Source organism: Chlorocebus sabaeus, chromosome 1 (assembly GCF_047675955.1).
Source record: "Chlorocebus sabaeus isolate Y175 chromosome 1, mChlSab1.0.hap1, whole genome shotgun sequence".
Classification (NCBI taxonomy): Eukaryota; Metazoa; Chordata; class Mammalia; order Primates; family Cercopithecidae; genus Chlorocebus; species Chlorocebus sabaeus.
The window spans coordinates 18,064,931-18,079,587 of record NC_132904.1 but is presented as its reverse complement, the minus strand read 5'-3'; the positions used below and the strand labels follow the sequence as shown (position 1 = coordinate 18,079,587).

General features: G+C 42.1%; 1 protein-coding gene across 11 annotated transcripts in view; it reads left to right on the top strand.

The window, feature by feature from the left end:
• The window catches only part of CSTPP1 (centriolar satellite-associated tubulin polyglutamylase complex regulator 1), a 226,441-nt gene that overhangs the window by 167,870 nt on the left and 43,914 nt on the right, over positions 1–14,657 (top strand). The gene's annotated exons all lie outside the window — the stretch shown is intronic.

Here is a 14,657-nt window from a genome sequence, read left to right as displayed (position 1 = left end):
ACCACTCAAGAGTTGTTTTTTAAAAATGTTCTGCTCACTCCTCATTTGCGGGTCAGATGCTTTGGATAATCCAGTGGAATTCTCTCTGCTTCACTGCTGGTTGCTGCCAGACACAGAGTGCTAAATCCTGTCAGTCGGTGACTTGAAATGATGATGTGTGAAACAGTGCTGTGATTTGGACATCCTGCACTCATTTGCACGGACTCCTTTGCCAGTTAACCACAGTAGTGAAATGGGGCAGCCTGGGGCAGCTTCCACAGCCCTTGCCTTATCTTTCCTCAGTGTCCCCACCCTCCCCCATGGCAGTATGTAGCTCCCTTGGAATTCTGTTTCATTCAATATTATTCCCTTCCCAGGCATCATAGAGCAATTTCTTTAACAGAGTGCAACATGCCAGAGACAGAGAAATAGCATTTGTGTGCAGAATGGAGAAGCAGGAAGCAAAACACTCTTGTTGTTGGTTCCCATCTCCCTGTCTTTGCCCTTCCTTCTTTCCCTAGATTGCATGGCTGCCTCCTTCTCATTTGGTGCATTCTCAGTTCAAATGGTACCTTCTCAAAGATGAGCCTGACACAGCCGTCTCATGTGGTCCCACCCTCTGTCACTGTGTATCACACCACCCTGCCTGATTTCTGTCATTGCTCTGCTCACTTCCTAAAGGTATTTCTTTCTTTGTTACTTTTTATTGCCTGTCTCCCCAACCACCGCTGCCACATATACACACTAGAATGTAAGTACCATGAAAATAGGAATTTTTATCTGTCTTATCCCTTGCTGTTTCCCCAGAATCTAGCACTGTCCCTGGCATACCTTTGACACTTAGTATATTGACTAAATAAGTAGCTAAGAATGTAGCAATTAAGAACTTCTAAAGCAAATATCCATGGTTACTATCAGGAAATAGTAAAGGCAGACAGAGAGTTTGAGGAATGGAATGAGAAGACATGATTTCTTATACTAATTTTAATAATGGTCTTAATTACAAATTGAATATGTTAAGTCAAAGATCACAACATTGAGTCGCTCTTCATTTCTTCTGACTCAGACTAAACTGCCCCTTATTGAGTAGGTTAGGTCAGGGTCATAGAGACCAAGTACTACAAACTTCCTGGCCAAACTGGCATAATTGATGCCACAAAGGATGCCCACTTCCAGATTTCCATTGGACGGTGCCTGGCTTTGCTTTCTTTAGGGCAGGTGCCAGAAGAAACTGGCACAATGTAAAGCAGTTTAAAGCCCAGTCTGGGTATCTTCATCTAGCCTTTATTATATTCTTGCCTGCCTTCAGTTCCCAAAAAGACTGCGTTCCTGTCTGCAGCTCCAGGGCCCTGCAGCCCCTTCAGTCATAAAGGCCATGGAGGTGGGTTAGCCCTGATCTGCCCAGCGTGAGACAGTATGACCAAGAGAACACATCTTTTTTTTTTTTTTTTTTTTGAGACAGAGTCTCTCTCTGTCACCCAGGCTGGAGTGCAGTGACGCGATCTCAGCTCACTGCAAACTCCACCTCCCAGGTTCATGACATTCTCCTGCCTCAGCCTCCTGAGTAGCTGGGACTACAGGCGCCTGCCACCATGCCCGGCTAATTTTTTGTATTTTTTTAGTAGAGACGGGGGTTTCACCATGTTAGCCAGGATGGTCTCGATCTCCTGACCTCGTGATCTGCCCACCTCGACCTGAGAACACATCTTTTAGTCCGGCAGACACATGGCACTCTTCTCCTCAAGAGTTCTTCACCCAAACGAGAATTTTTAGCTTCTCAGAAGTTATCCTTTGTCTTGTTGGGGCAAGATCTATGCCTAGTGTCAAGAGAGAGATATTAAAGATTAAAGAGCCTCCACCAGGAAAGGGAATGGTTTTGCCTGAATCTCTTAATTTGTTTTCCCCCCCTACAAGTGCATTCATGTTGCTGGGCTCCCTGGCTTACTCCCCGGTGGTTTGCAGTCATTTTCATCATGACTTTGTGGTTGCATTGATAATCAGAATGAGTTTCCACTGCTGTAGAGGATGCTTCCATGCTCCATTGCTTTCTCTCTTATGTTGCTAATGACTCTCTTGTTGGTTTCAGCCCTTAGCCAAGCCCACCCCACTCCACACCCAACTCCTTCCCTGTCTTTTATTGATAGCTATGTTGACTTTGCATGCCTCGGTTAGTTCAGTTTTCTGAGCACCTGCAGAGAATTAACCATCTCTGCTTGCTGCTGCGGATCACCTAGGCCTTTGATCTGTTTGATTTCTGTACTTTTAAAAATGTTGAAGGACTCTCTAACCCCACCAAAGTACATAAATGGTGCTAGAGTCCCTGTAGCCTGACCTCTTCCAGACTAGCTCTGCTTAGGGACCAGAAGATTTTCATGTAAATACAAATGTAGATACCATTTATTAAATGTTTTCTATGTACCATTTTACTGTTCTAAGCACTTAACGTGAATATTTCATTTGATTTTTGCTTGTAGAGCTAAAAGGCTATATACATGAACTGGCCCGTTATTTCTCTAACCTCATCTCTTCTTCCTTTCCCCCTTATTCTTTTGGCTCCTTCCACGCTGGTTTCCATGCTGTTCCTCTTACCCACTAGGCACACTCCCTCCTTAAGACTGTAAAGGATATTACCTCTGCCTGGAATGCTCTTCCCTCAGATGTCTGTGTCAGTTACTCCTTAACCCCTTCATATCTTTGCTTAGGTGTTACCTTCTCCATGTAACCTACCTACACCACTCTACATAAAATTGAACCACCAGTACCACCTCATATTCCCTATCTGACTTGCTGTATTCTCTTTTTTTCCATTATACTTATCACTGAATCTCTTAATTTGCCTCGCTTAACTTTCTGTATAGCTTATTTGTTTGTTTGTTTGTTTGTTTGTTTGTTTGTTTATTGAGACTGAGTCTTGCTCTGTCACCCAAGCTGGTGTGCAGTGGCGTGATCTCAGCTCACTGCAGCCTCTGCCTCCTGGGTTCAAGCAATTCTCCTGCCTCAGCCTCCTGAGTAGCTGGGATTACAGGCATGCACCACTACGCCCGGCTAATTTTTGTGTTTTTAGTAGAGACAGGGTTTCACCGTGTTGGCCAGGCTGGTCTCAAACTCTTGACCTCAAGTGATCTGCTTGCCTTGACCTCCCAAAGTGCCGGGATTACAGGCATGAGCCACTGCCTATTTGTTTATTTTCTTTATCATTCATTGTCTGTCTTCCCCACTGTAAGATAAGCTCCGTGAAGGCAAAGAGCTTGTCTATTTGTTCTCTAATGTATCCTAAGCACCTAAAAAATAACATCTGACACATAATAGATGCTACATAATATCTATTAAGTGAATGAACTTTGTCCCTTAAAAACCAATGAAGTAAGTTCTTCTGTTATTCCCATTTTATTTGTTTGTTTATTATTGTTTTTATTATATTTTAATGTAATAAAACTATAATATAATAGGGTACACGTGCACAGCGTGCAGGGTTGATACATAGGTATACATGTGCCATGTTGGTTTGCTGCACCCATCAGATCATCATCTACATTAGGTATTTCTCCTAATGCTATCCCTCCCTCAGTCCCCCACCCCCCAACAGGCCCTGGTGTGTGATGTTCCCCACCCTGTGTCCAAGTGATCTCATTGTTCAGTTCCCACCTATAAGTGAGAATATGCGGTGTTTGGTTTTCTGTCCTTGTGACAGTTTTCTGAGAATGATGGTTTCCAGCTTTATGCATGTCCCTGCAAAGGACCTGAACTCATCCTTTTTTATGACTGCATAGTATTCCATGGTGTGTATGTGCCACATTTTCTTAATCCAGTCTATCATTGATGGACATTTGGGTTGGTTCCAAGTCTCTGCTATTGTGAATAGTGCCACAATAAACATACGTGTGCATGTGTCTTTATAGTAGAATGATTTATAATCCTTTGGGTATATACCCAGTAATTGGATTGCTGGTTGTAATACTAGTAATTTGTAAATTGTAATACTAGTTCTGGGTCCTTGAGGAATCACCACACTGTCTTCCACAATGGTTGAGCCAATTTACATTCCCACCAACAGTGTAAAAGCATTCCTGTTTCTCCACATCCTCTCCATGTTTCCTGACTGTTTAATGATTGCCATTCTAACTGGCGTGAGATAGTATCATTGTGGTTTTGATTTGCATTTCTCTGATGACCAGTGATCATGAGCATTTTTTCATGTGTCTGTTGGCTGCATAGATGTCTTCTTTTGAGAAGTATCTGTTCACATCCTTTGCCCACGTTTTGATGGGGTTTTTTTGGGTTTTGTTTTGTTTTGTTTTTTATTTTTTCTTGTAAATTTATTTGAGTTCTTTGTAGAATCTGGATGTTAGCCCTTTGTCAGATGGGTAAATTGCAAAAATTTTCTCCCATTCTGTATGTTGCCTGTTCACTCTGATGGTAGTTTCTTTTGCCATGCAGCAGCTCTTTAGTTTAATTAGATCCCATTTGTCTATTTTGGCTTTTGTTGCCATTGCTTTTGGTGTTTTAGTCATGAAGTCCTTGCCCATGCCTATGTCCTGAATGGTATTGCCTAGGTTTTCTTCTAGGGTTTTTATGGTTTTAGGTCTAACATTCAAGTCTTTAATCCATCTTGAATTAATTTTTGTATAAGGTGTAAGGAAGGGATCCAGTTTCAGCTTTCTACATATGGCTAACCAGTTTTCCCAGCACCATTTATTAAATAGAGAATCCTTTCCCCATTTCTTGTTTGTGTCAGGTTTGTAAAAGATCCGATCGTTGTAGATGTGTGGCATTATTTCTGAGGCCTCTGTTCTGTTCCATTGGTCTATGTATCTGTTTTGGTACCAGTACCATGCTGTTTTGGTTACTGTAGCCTTGTAGTATACTTTAAAGTCAGGTCGTGTGAAGCCTCCACCTTTGTTCTTTTCGCTTAGGATTGTCTTGGCAATGCAGGCTATTTTTGGTTCCATATGAACTTTAAAGTAGTTTTTTTCCAATTCTGTGAAGAAAGTCATTGGTAGCTTGATGTGGATGGCATTGAATCTATAAATTACTTTGGGCAGTGTGGCCATTTTCTATCCCTGAGCATGGAATATTCTTCCATTTGCTTGTGTCCTCTTTTATTTCATTGAGCAGTGGTTTATAGTTCTCCTTGAAGAGGTCCTTCACATCCCTTTTAAGTTGGATTCCTAGGTATTTTATTCTCTTTGTAGCAATTGTGAATGGAAGTTCAACCATGATTTGGCTCTCTGTTTGTCTGTTAATGATGTATAGGAATGCTTGTGATTTTTGCACATTGATTTTGTATCCTCAGACTTCGCTGAAGTTGCTGATCAGCTTAAGGAGATTTTGGGCTGAAACGATGGGGTTTTCTTTTTTTTGTTGTTGTTGTTGTTGAGATGGAGTCTCGCTCTGTCGCCCAGGCTGGAGTGCAGTGGCCGGATCTCAGCTCACTGCAAGCTCTGCCTCCCGGGTTTACGCCATTCTCCTGCCTCAGCCTCACGAGCAGCTGGGACTACAGGCGCCCACCACCTCGCCCGGCTAGTTTTTGTATTTTTTTTTTTAGTAGAGACGGGGTTTCACTGTGTTAGCCAGGATGGTCTCGATCTCCTGACCTCGTGATCCGCCCGTCTCGGCCTCCCAAAGTGCTGGGATTACAGGCTTGAGCCACCGCACCCAGCTGACGATGGGGTTTTCTAAATATGCAATTATGTCATCTGCAAACAGGGACAATTTGACTTCCTCATTTCCTAATTGAATACCCTTTATTTCTTTCACTTGCCTGATTGCCCCGGCCAGAACTTCCAACACTATGTTGAATAGGAGTGGTGAGAGAGAGCATCCTTGTCTTGTGCCGGTTTTCAAAGGCAATGCTTCCAGCTTTTGCCCATTCAGGTATGATATTGGCTGTGGGTTTGTCATAAATAGCTCTTACTATTTTGAGATACGTTCCATCAATACCGAATTTATTGAGAGTTTTTAGCATGAAGGGCTGCTGAGTTTTGTTGAAGGCCTTTTCTGCATCTATTGAGATAATCGTGGTTCTGTTTATATGCTGGATTACGTTTATTGATTTGCATATGTTGAACCAGCCTTGCATCCCAGGGATGAAGCCAATTTGATCGTGGTAGATAAGCTTTTTAATGTGCTGCTGGATTCAGTTTGCCAGTATTTTACTGAGGATTTTTGCATTGATGTTCATCAGGGATATTGGTCTAAAATTCTCTTTTTTTGTTGTGTCTCTGCCAGGCTTTGGTATCAGGATGATGTTGGCTTCATAAAATGAGTTAGGGAGGATTCCCTCTTTTTCTATTGATTGGAATAGTTTCAGAAGGAATGGTACCAGCTCCTCTTTGTACCTCTGGTAGAATTTGTCTGTGAATCCATCTGGTTGTGGACTTTTTTTGGTTGGTAGGCTATTAATTATTGCCTCAATTTCAGAGCCTGCTATTGGTCTATTCAGGGATTCAGCTTCTTCCTGGTTTAGTCTTGGGAGAGTGTATGTGTCCAGGAATTTATCCATTTCTTCTAGGTTTTCTAGTTTATTTGCATAGAGGTGTTTATAATATTATCTGATGGTAGTTTGTATTTCTGTGGGATCGGTGGTGATATCCCCTTTATCATTTTTTATTCCATCTATTTGATTCTTCTCTCTTTTCTTCTTTGTTAATCTTGATAGCAGTCTATCAATTTTGTTGATCTTTTCAAAAAATCAGCTCCTGGATTCGTTGATTTTTTGAAGGGTTTTTTGTGTCTCTATCTCTTTCAGTTCTGTTCTGATCTTAGTTATTTCTTGCCTTCTACTAGCTTTTGACTGTGTTTGCTCTTGCTTCTCTAGTTCTTTTAATTGTGTTGTTAGGGTGTCGATTTTAGATCTTTCCTGCTTTCTCTTGTGGGCATTTAGTGCTATAAATTTCCCTCTACACACTGCTTTAAATGTGTCCCAGATATTCTGGTACGTTGTGTCTTTGTTCACATTGATTTTAAAGAACATCTTTATTTCTGCCTTCATTTCGTTATTTACCCAGTAGTCATTCGGGAGCAAGTTGTTTAGTTTCCATGTAGTTGTGCAGTTTTGAGTGAGTTTCTTAATCCTGAGTTCTAATTTGATTGCATTGTGATCTGAGAGACAGTTTGTTGTGATTTCTGTTCTTTTACATTTGGTGAGGAGTGCTTTACTTCCAATTATGTGGTCAATTTTAGAATAAGTGCGATGTGGTGCTGAGAAGAATGTATATTCTGTTGATTTGGGGTGGAGAGTTCTGTAGATGTCTGTTAGGTCTGCTTGTTGCAGATCTGAGTTCAGATCCTTGATATCCTTGTTAACCTTCTGTCTCATATTGACAGTGGAGTGTTAAAGTCTCCCATTATTATTGTGTGGGAGTCTAAGTCTCTTTATAGGTCTCTAAGGACTTGCTTTATGAATCTGGGTGCTCCTGTATTGGGTGCAGTTAACTGTCTTAGGATAGTTAGCTCTTCTTGTTGAATTGATCCCTTTACCATTATGTAATGGCCTTCTTTATCTCTTTTGATCTTTGTTGCTTTAAAGTCTGTTTTATCAGAGACTAGGATTACAACCCCTGCTTTTTTTTTTTTTTTTTTTTTTTTTTTTGAGATAGAGTCTCACTCTGTCACCCAGGCTGGAGTGCAGTGGTGTGATCTTGGCTCACTGCAAGCTCTGCCTCCCAGGTTCATGCCTTTCTCCTGCCTCAGCCTCCCGAGTAGCTGGGACTACAGACACCTGCCACCACGCCCAGCTAATTTTTTTTGTTTTTTTTTTTTTTTGTATTTTTAGTAGAGACGAGTACAGATGGTTTCACCATCTCTATGGTTAGCCAGGATGATCGATCTCCTGACCTCGTGATCCACCCACCTTGGCCTCCCAAAGTGCTAAGATTATAGGTGTAAGCCACCGCGCCCGGCCTGCGTGGTAGATCTTTCTCCATCTCTTTATTTTGAGCCTATGTGCATGTCTGCACATGAGATGGGTCTCCTGAATACGGTACACTGATGGGTCTTGACTTTTTATCCAGTTCGCCAGTCTGTGTCTTTTAATTGGTGCATTTAGCCCATTTACATTTAAGGTTAATATTTTTATGTGTGAATTTGATCCTGTCATTATGATGTTCGCTGGTTATTTTGCCCGTTACTTGATGTAGTTTCTTCATAGCATCAATGGTCTTTACAATTGGCATGTTTTTGCTGTGGCTGGTACCAGTTGTTTCTTTCCATGTTTAGTGCTTCCTTCAGGAGCTCTTGTAGGGCAGGCCTGGTGGTGACAAAATCTCTCAGCATTTGCTTGTCTGTAAAGGATTTTATTTCTCCTTCGCTTATGAAGCTAAGTTTGGCTGGATATGAAATTCTGGTTGAAAATTCTTTTCTTTAAGAATGTTGAATATTGGCTCCCACTCTCTTCTGGCTTGTAGGATTTCTGCCGAGAGATCCGCTGCTAGTTTGATGGGCTTCCCTTTGTGGGTAACTCAACCTTTCTCTCTGGCTGCCCTTAACACTTTTTCTTTCATTTTAACCTTGGCGAATCTGACAATTATGTGTCTTGGGGTTGCTATTCCAAGGAGTATCTTTGTGGTGTTCTCTTTTTTCCTGAATTTGAATGTTGGCCTGCCTTGCTAGGTTGGGGAAGTTCTCCTGGATAATATCCTGAAGAGTGTTTTCCAACTTGGTTCCATTCTCCCCGTCACTTTCAGGTACACTAATCAAATGCAGATTTGGTCCTTTCACATAGTCCCATATTTCTTGGAGGCTTTGTTCGTTTCTTTTTAGTCTTTTTTCTCTAACCTTGTCTTCTTGCTGTATTTCATTAATTTGATCTTCAATCACTGATACCCTTTCTTCCACTTGATCAAATCAGCTATTGAAGCTTGTGCATGCGTCACGAAGTTCTTGTGCCATGGTTTTCAGCTCCATCAGGTCATTTAAGGTCTTCTTTACACTGTTTATTCCAGTTAACCATTCATCTAATCTTTTTTCAAGGTTTTTAGCTTTCTTCCGATGGGTTCAAACATTCTCCTTTAGCTCGGAGAAGTTTGTTATTACCAGCCTTCTGAAGCCTACTTCTGTCAACTTGTCAAAGTCATTCTCCATCCAGCTTTGTTCCATTGCTGGTGAGGAGCTGCAATACTTTGGAGGAGAAGAGGTGCTCAGATTTTTAGAATTTTCAGCTTTTCTGCTCTGGTTTTTCCCCATCTTTGTGGTTTTATCTACCTTTGGTCTTTGATGTTGGTGACCTACAGATGGGGTTTTGGTGTGGATATCCTTTTTGTTGATGTTGATGTTATTCCTTTCTGTTTGTTAGTTTTCCTTTTCTAACAGTCAGGTTCCTCAGCTGCAGGTCTGTTGGAGTTTGCTGGAGGTTCACTCTAGACCCTGTTTGCCTGGGTATCACCAGCAGAGGCTGCAGAGCAGCAAATATTACTGCCTGATCCTTCCTCTGGAAGCTTTGTCCCAGAGAACAGCCACCTGTATGAAGTTGCTGTCGGCCCCTACTGGGAGGTGTTTCCCAGTTAGGCTTCACGGGGATCAGGGACCCACTTGAGGAGCCAGTCTATCCGTTCTCAGAGCTCAAACGCTGTGCTGGGAGAACCACTACTCTCTTCAGAGCTGTCAGACAGGGACATTTAAGTCTGCAGAAGCTTCCTTTTGTTCAGCTATGCTCTGCCCACAGAGGTGGAGTCTAGAGGCAGTAGGTCTAGACCTACTAGTAGCTACAGTGGGCTCCGTCCAGTTTGAGCTTCCCAGCCACTTTGTTTACCTACTCAAGCCTCACCAATGGTGGATGGCCCTCCCCCAGCCAGGCTGCCACCTGAGACTGCTGCACTAGCAGTGAGCAAGGCTCTGTGGGCATGGGACCCGCCAAGCTTGGCACAGGAGAGAATCACCTTGTCTGCCGGTTGCTAAGACCTTGGGAAAAGTGCTGTATTTGGGCGGAGAGTGTCCCGTTTTTCCAGGTAGTCTGTCATTGGCTTCCCTTGGCTAGGAAAGGGAATTCCCCCAACCCCTTGTGCTTCCCAGGTGAGGCAATGCCCCATCCTGCTTCAGCTCACCCTCTGTGGGCTGCACCCACTGTTCAACCAGTTCCAATGAGATGAACCAGGTACCTCAGTTGGAAATGCAGAAATCACCCGTCTTCTGCGTAGATCACGCTGGGAGCTGCAGACCGGAGCTGTTCCTATTCGGCCATCTTGTAACACCCCCCACTTATTTTGTATTTTATTTATTTTATTTTTTTGAGATGGAGTTTCGTTCTTGTTGCCCAGGCTGGAGTGTAATGGTGCGACCTCGGCTCACTACAGTCTCCACCTCCCAGGTTCAAGCGATTCTCCTGCCTCAGCCTCCCAAGTAGCTGGGAGTACAGGCATGCACCACCACACCTGGCTAGTTTTGTATTTTTAATAGAGACGGGGTTTCTCCATGTTGGTCAGGCTGGTCTCGAACTCCCAACCTCAGGTGATCTGCCCACCTCGGTCTCCCAAAGTGCTGAGATTACAGACATGAGCCACAATGCCCAGCCTTATCCCCATTTTAATGATGATGGAATTGAAGCTCAAAAAATTTAAGTGACTCACTTGCCCCAGGTCATTTGTCTAGTAACCAGTAGAGCTGAGATATGAACTCAGGAACCCAGGATTGACTAACTCCAAAAAATGTGCTTTCAACCATGAGGACAATCCTAAGAGTCACCTGATCTATTTAATTAAATGTAGATTCTCACTCTCTTGACCCCAGGGATTCTGATTTCGCTTCTGTGGGTTTGGGGCAGGTGATACATGATCATATGTTGAGATGCATTGAGATATACTACATTGCTTTTAGGGTTTCACATCTGTATAGGGAGGCATAGGGATAAAATTCATTGAACATTCTTTTTTTTTTTTTTTTGAGACAGAGTCTTGCTCTGTCGCCCAGGCTGGAGTGCAGTGGCGCAATCTCCACTCACTGCAAGCTCCGCCTCCCAGGTTTACGCCATTCTCCTGCCTCAGCCTCCCGAGTAGCTGGGACTACAGGCGCCCACCACCTCGCCCGGCTAGTTTTTTGTATTTTTTTTTTAGTAGAGATGGGGTTTCACTGTGTTAGCCAGGATGGTCTCGATCTCCTGACCTCGTGATCCGCCCACCTCGGCCTCCCAAAGTGCTGGGATCATTGAACATTTTTTAACTGCATACTGTGTGCCAGTTCCCATGGTATGTACAAGCAAGTGAGATGGAGTCCCTACCCTCAAGAGTTGGTCTAATGGGATCTTCAAACCCTGCCTTGACTCTGTCAGACTACCTCACTTGAGCAAGCCACTTACTCTTTAAGCCTTAGTTTCTCTATCTGTAAAATGGAGATAGTCAATTATTTACTTCAGAGCAAAAGGCCTGATCTATGATCCTGTGATTCCCAAAGCTCTTTTAAGTTGTGAAGTCACAGAGTGGACTAACTTCCAATGCTGACAACAATAATGGGATGGTGATGGGTCAAATAGACAAATAAATCAATAATTCAACCACCAATAAATAGTGGAATCTGTAAAAGCATGTGCTTTGGAATCTGGCAGATCCATAATTCAAAGCTCGAATGTGCTTGCCTCTTGCTAGTTATGTAACTGGGCAAATTACTTCACCGTCCTGTGTCTGCAAGTAAAGTGAGGACAGTACTTAACCCTATAGGACTGCTGCGAGACACTCAATGAGAATAATGATGCACAGCACTCAGTACAGCAGCTTAAAAACAGGTAGCACCATGAGGCACTACAGAAGCAGTGATCAATAAATAGTTTAGAGACAGTAAACATCCAAAGATGCAGAAGAGTTTTACAGTTTTAGAGCCTACTATTTTATAGTTTAAATTTGGGTACCACATTTTTTTGTTGTTTTTAATATAACTTACATGGAAATCTTTTAAAATGTATATGATATGTATACAGTGGTCTTCCCTGCCATCTTATATAATTTAACTCCTCTAGGCATCTAAGCATCATCTTTGTCATCATAAATTATTTTACTCTGCTGGAAAACATTATTGCCTTCAGGGCCCACTGAAATATGCCCTAAATGCATCCAGATTATATTTTAAATATCTTTTTCTGCCTCTCTGTTAGGTCATGTAGTTGATGCCTAATTATAGTTCTTTTTCCTCTCCCTGTTTACCCTGTCTAATCTGTATTGGGCTTAGAAATTAGTGGCCAACCCTGTTAAAACTGTGAGTATAATCAGTATGTCTTGGAAGCCTGTAAGTTAGCCACACAAGCTTTTGTATGTGGACTTCATGAAATCCTCTTGCCTACTTGGAGACTTACTGACATTTAGATATTTGACATTGCCTGTTAGTTAAGTTTTAAATTGACTAGATATTACTGTGTAGGGTACAGATACCTGAAAAAAAATCCCATTATTCTCAGCTTTGGAAGTTGATCCAATCTGTGACTTCACAACTTAAAAGAACCTCGGGAATCATGGTCTCATAGGTCTGGCCTTTTACCGTCAAGTAAATAGCAATTGATTATTATCTCTTTTTTACAAATAAATTGAGCCCTAAGAGTAAGTAGCTTGTTTAAGTGAGGTAGTCTGGCAGAGTCAAGGCAGGGTTCCAAGTCTCCCAAGCCTGCCCTTCTGCTCTGCCATGCTGTTCCCAGGAGGAAACAATCATCTTAGGCTGTGGAAAGGAAGGAAAACTATCAATAAATATGGTTAAAGATTAGAAAAATGGCCCAGCACGATGGTTTATGCCTATAATCCCAACACTTTAGGAGGATCGCATGAGCCCAGGAGTTTGAAAACAGCCTGCGCAACATAGTAAACACAGTGACATCCCTACAAAAAAAAAAAAAAATTGCTGAGCATACTGATGTGTGCTTATAGTCTCAGCTACTCTGGAGGCTGAGGCAGAAGGATCACTTCAGCCCAGGAATTCAAGGGTACAGTAAGCTATGATCACACCACTGCACTCCAGCCTGACAACAGAGCAAGACCATGTCCTAAAAAAAAAAATATATATATATATATATATATGAAAAATGAAATCTATGGAGGGTATTGTAACTATTCAGTTCTATGCCCTTATTTTGATAGATGTTTTTCCTGTCACTCCTGCCCTCATTTCAAGGGGTTTATAACCTTATTATGCCATCAATGAGCCTGAATATCTATAAGGGAGGACCGAGGGTCATTATAATAAAATCCAAAAACATAGAAAGAATTATAAAAGATGATGATCTTTTCATCATGGACAAAATAAGGTGTAGTAAAGGAACTAAATGGCATTCAGGTGACTTGGGGGGGAAGAAAGAGCCACTGAGAACGAGGGACATGGAAACAGGTTTCTGAAGGAAGGTACACACTTGACCATCTCTGTGGATGGTTTCCCGCCTGCTGGCCTGCCTTCCTTCCACAGCTTTGTTGAGATGCAATTTACATACCATAAACCAAAATGGCTTTTTAAAAAATAAATCTTAAATAAATCTTTTTTTTTTTTTTTTTTTTTTTTTTTTTAGATAGAGTCTTGCTCTGTCACCCAGGCTGGAGTGCAGTGGTGAGATCTCGGCTCACTGCAACCTCCGCCTACCAGGTTCAAGCAGTTCTTCCTCAGCCTCCCGAATAGCTAGGATTACAAGTGTGCACCATCATGCCATCAGGCCTGTCTAATTTTTGTATTTTTAGTGGAAACATGGTTTTGCCATGTCGGCCAGGCTGGTCTCGAACTCCTGACCTCAAATGATCCACCAGCTTCGGCCTCCCAAAGTGCTGGGATTAAAGGCATGAGCCACCGCACCCAGCCAAAAACTAAATCTTATTCTTCTGATTGCAAGAAAGCACACATCACCCACAGTCCCCAAACACAGAGGTAACTACTATTGTTAACTGTTGATGTATTCCATTATTTTCCCTATGCAAATTTTTCTCTTTTTTTATTTTAAAGCAAAGATGGAACCATACTCTAAATAACAATTTTTATTTTGCTCTTTCCTATTAATATCATGAGGTCATGTACTTTATTTTCATCTTAAACTCATTTCATCAGATGAATTAAATCTTTATTGTAAAAGCTTCCAGAGAGAAATTCCTCATCTGGGGTTGAAAATTCAGACACCATCACTGGCCAGGCAGGTAATGTAAGAAGCATAGGTGTTTTTGGTGGTAAACTGGCAAAGGCATCCTCTTACCCAGCTCCAGCTGATTGTGGTCGTGCTGGAATGCTGGCCCATCATTGCCAGATCTTCTGATTTTTTCTAAAAAAGAGAGCTATCTGAAATCTAGATTGTGTTGTAAGAAATATCTTAATGTTTTGCCTCGAAATTTAAAAAGTTCACTTCAAGTCAAACAAAACCAGCCTGCCAGCTACATTCTCTGTCCCAGACAGTGAGTGCTAAGAGCTTCACAAGCATTATCTCATGTATTCTTCACAGCAGTCTTGCTCCTCTAATGGTTACTTATCAGGAACCCACAATGAATAAAAGTCAAAATTCTTGCTGTCTTGGAGCTTCTGTTGGGGAGACAGTTACTGCTCTGGAGAAAAAATAAAGCAGGAAAACAAGATAGGTGGCAGAGGGAGAGTTCACAGCATTTCCACTCTGCTAGGAAGTTATGTGCTAGATGGTCAGATTATGGCTGGGCGTGGAGGCTCATGCCCATAATCCCAACACTTTGAGAGGCTGAGGCAGGTGGATCACCTGAGGTCAGGAGTTCGAGACTAGCCTGGCCAAC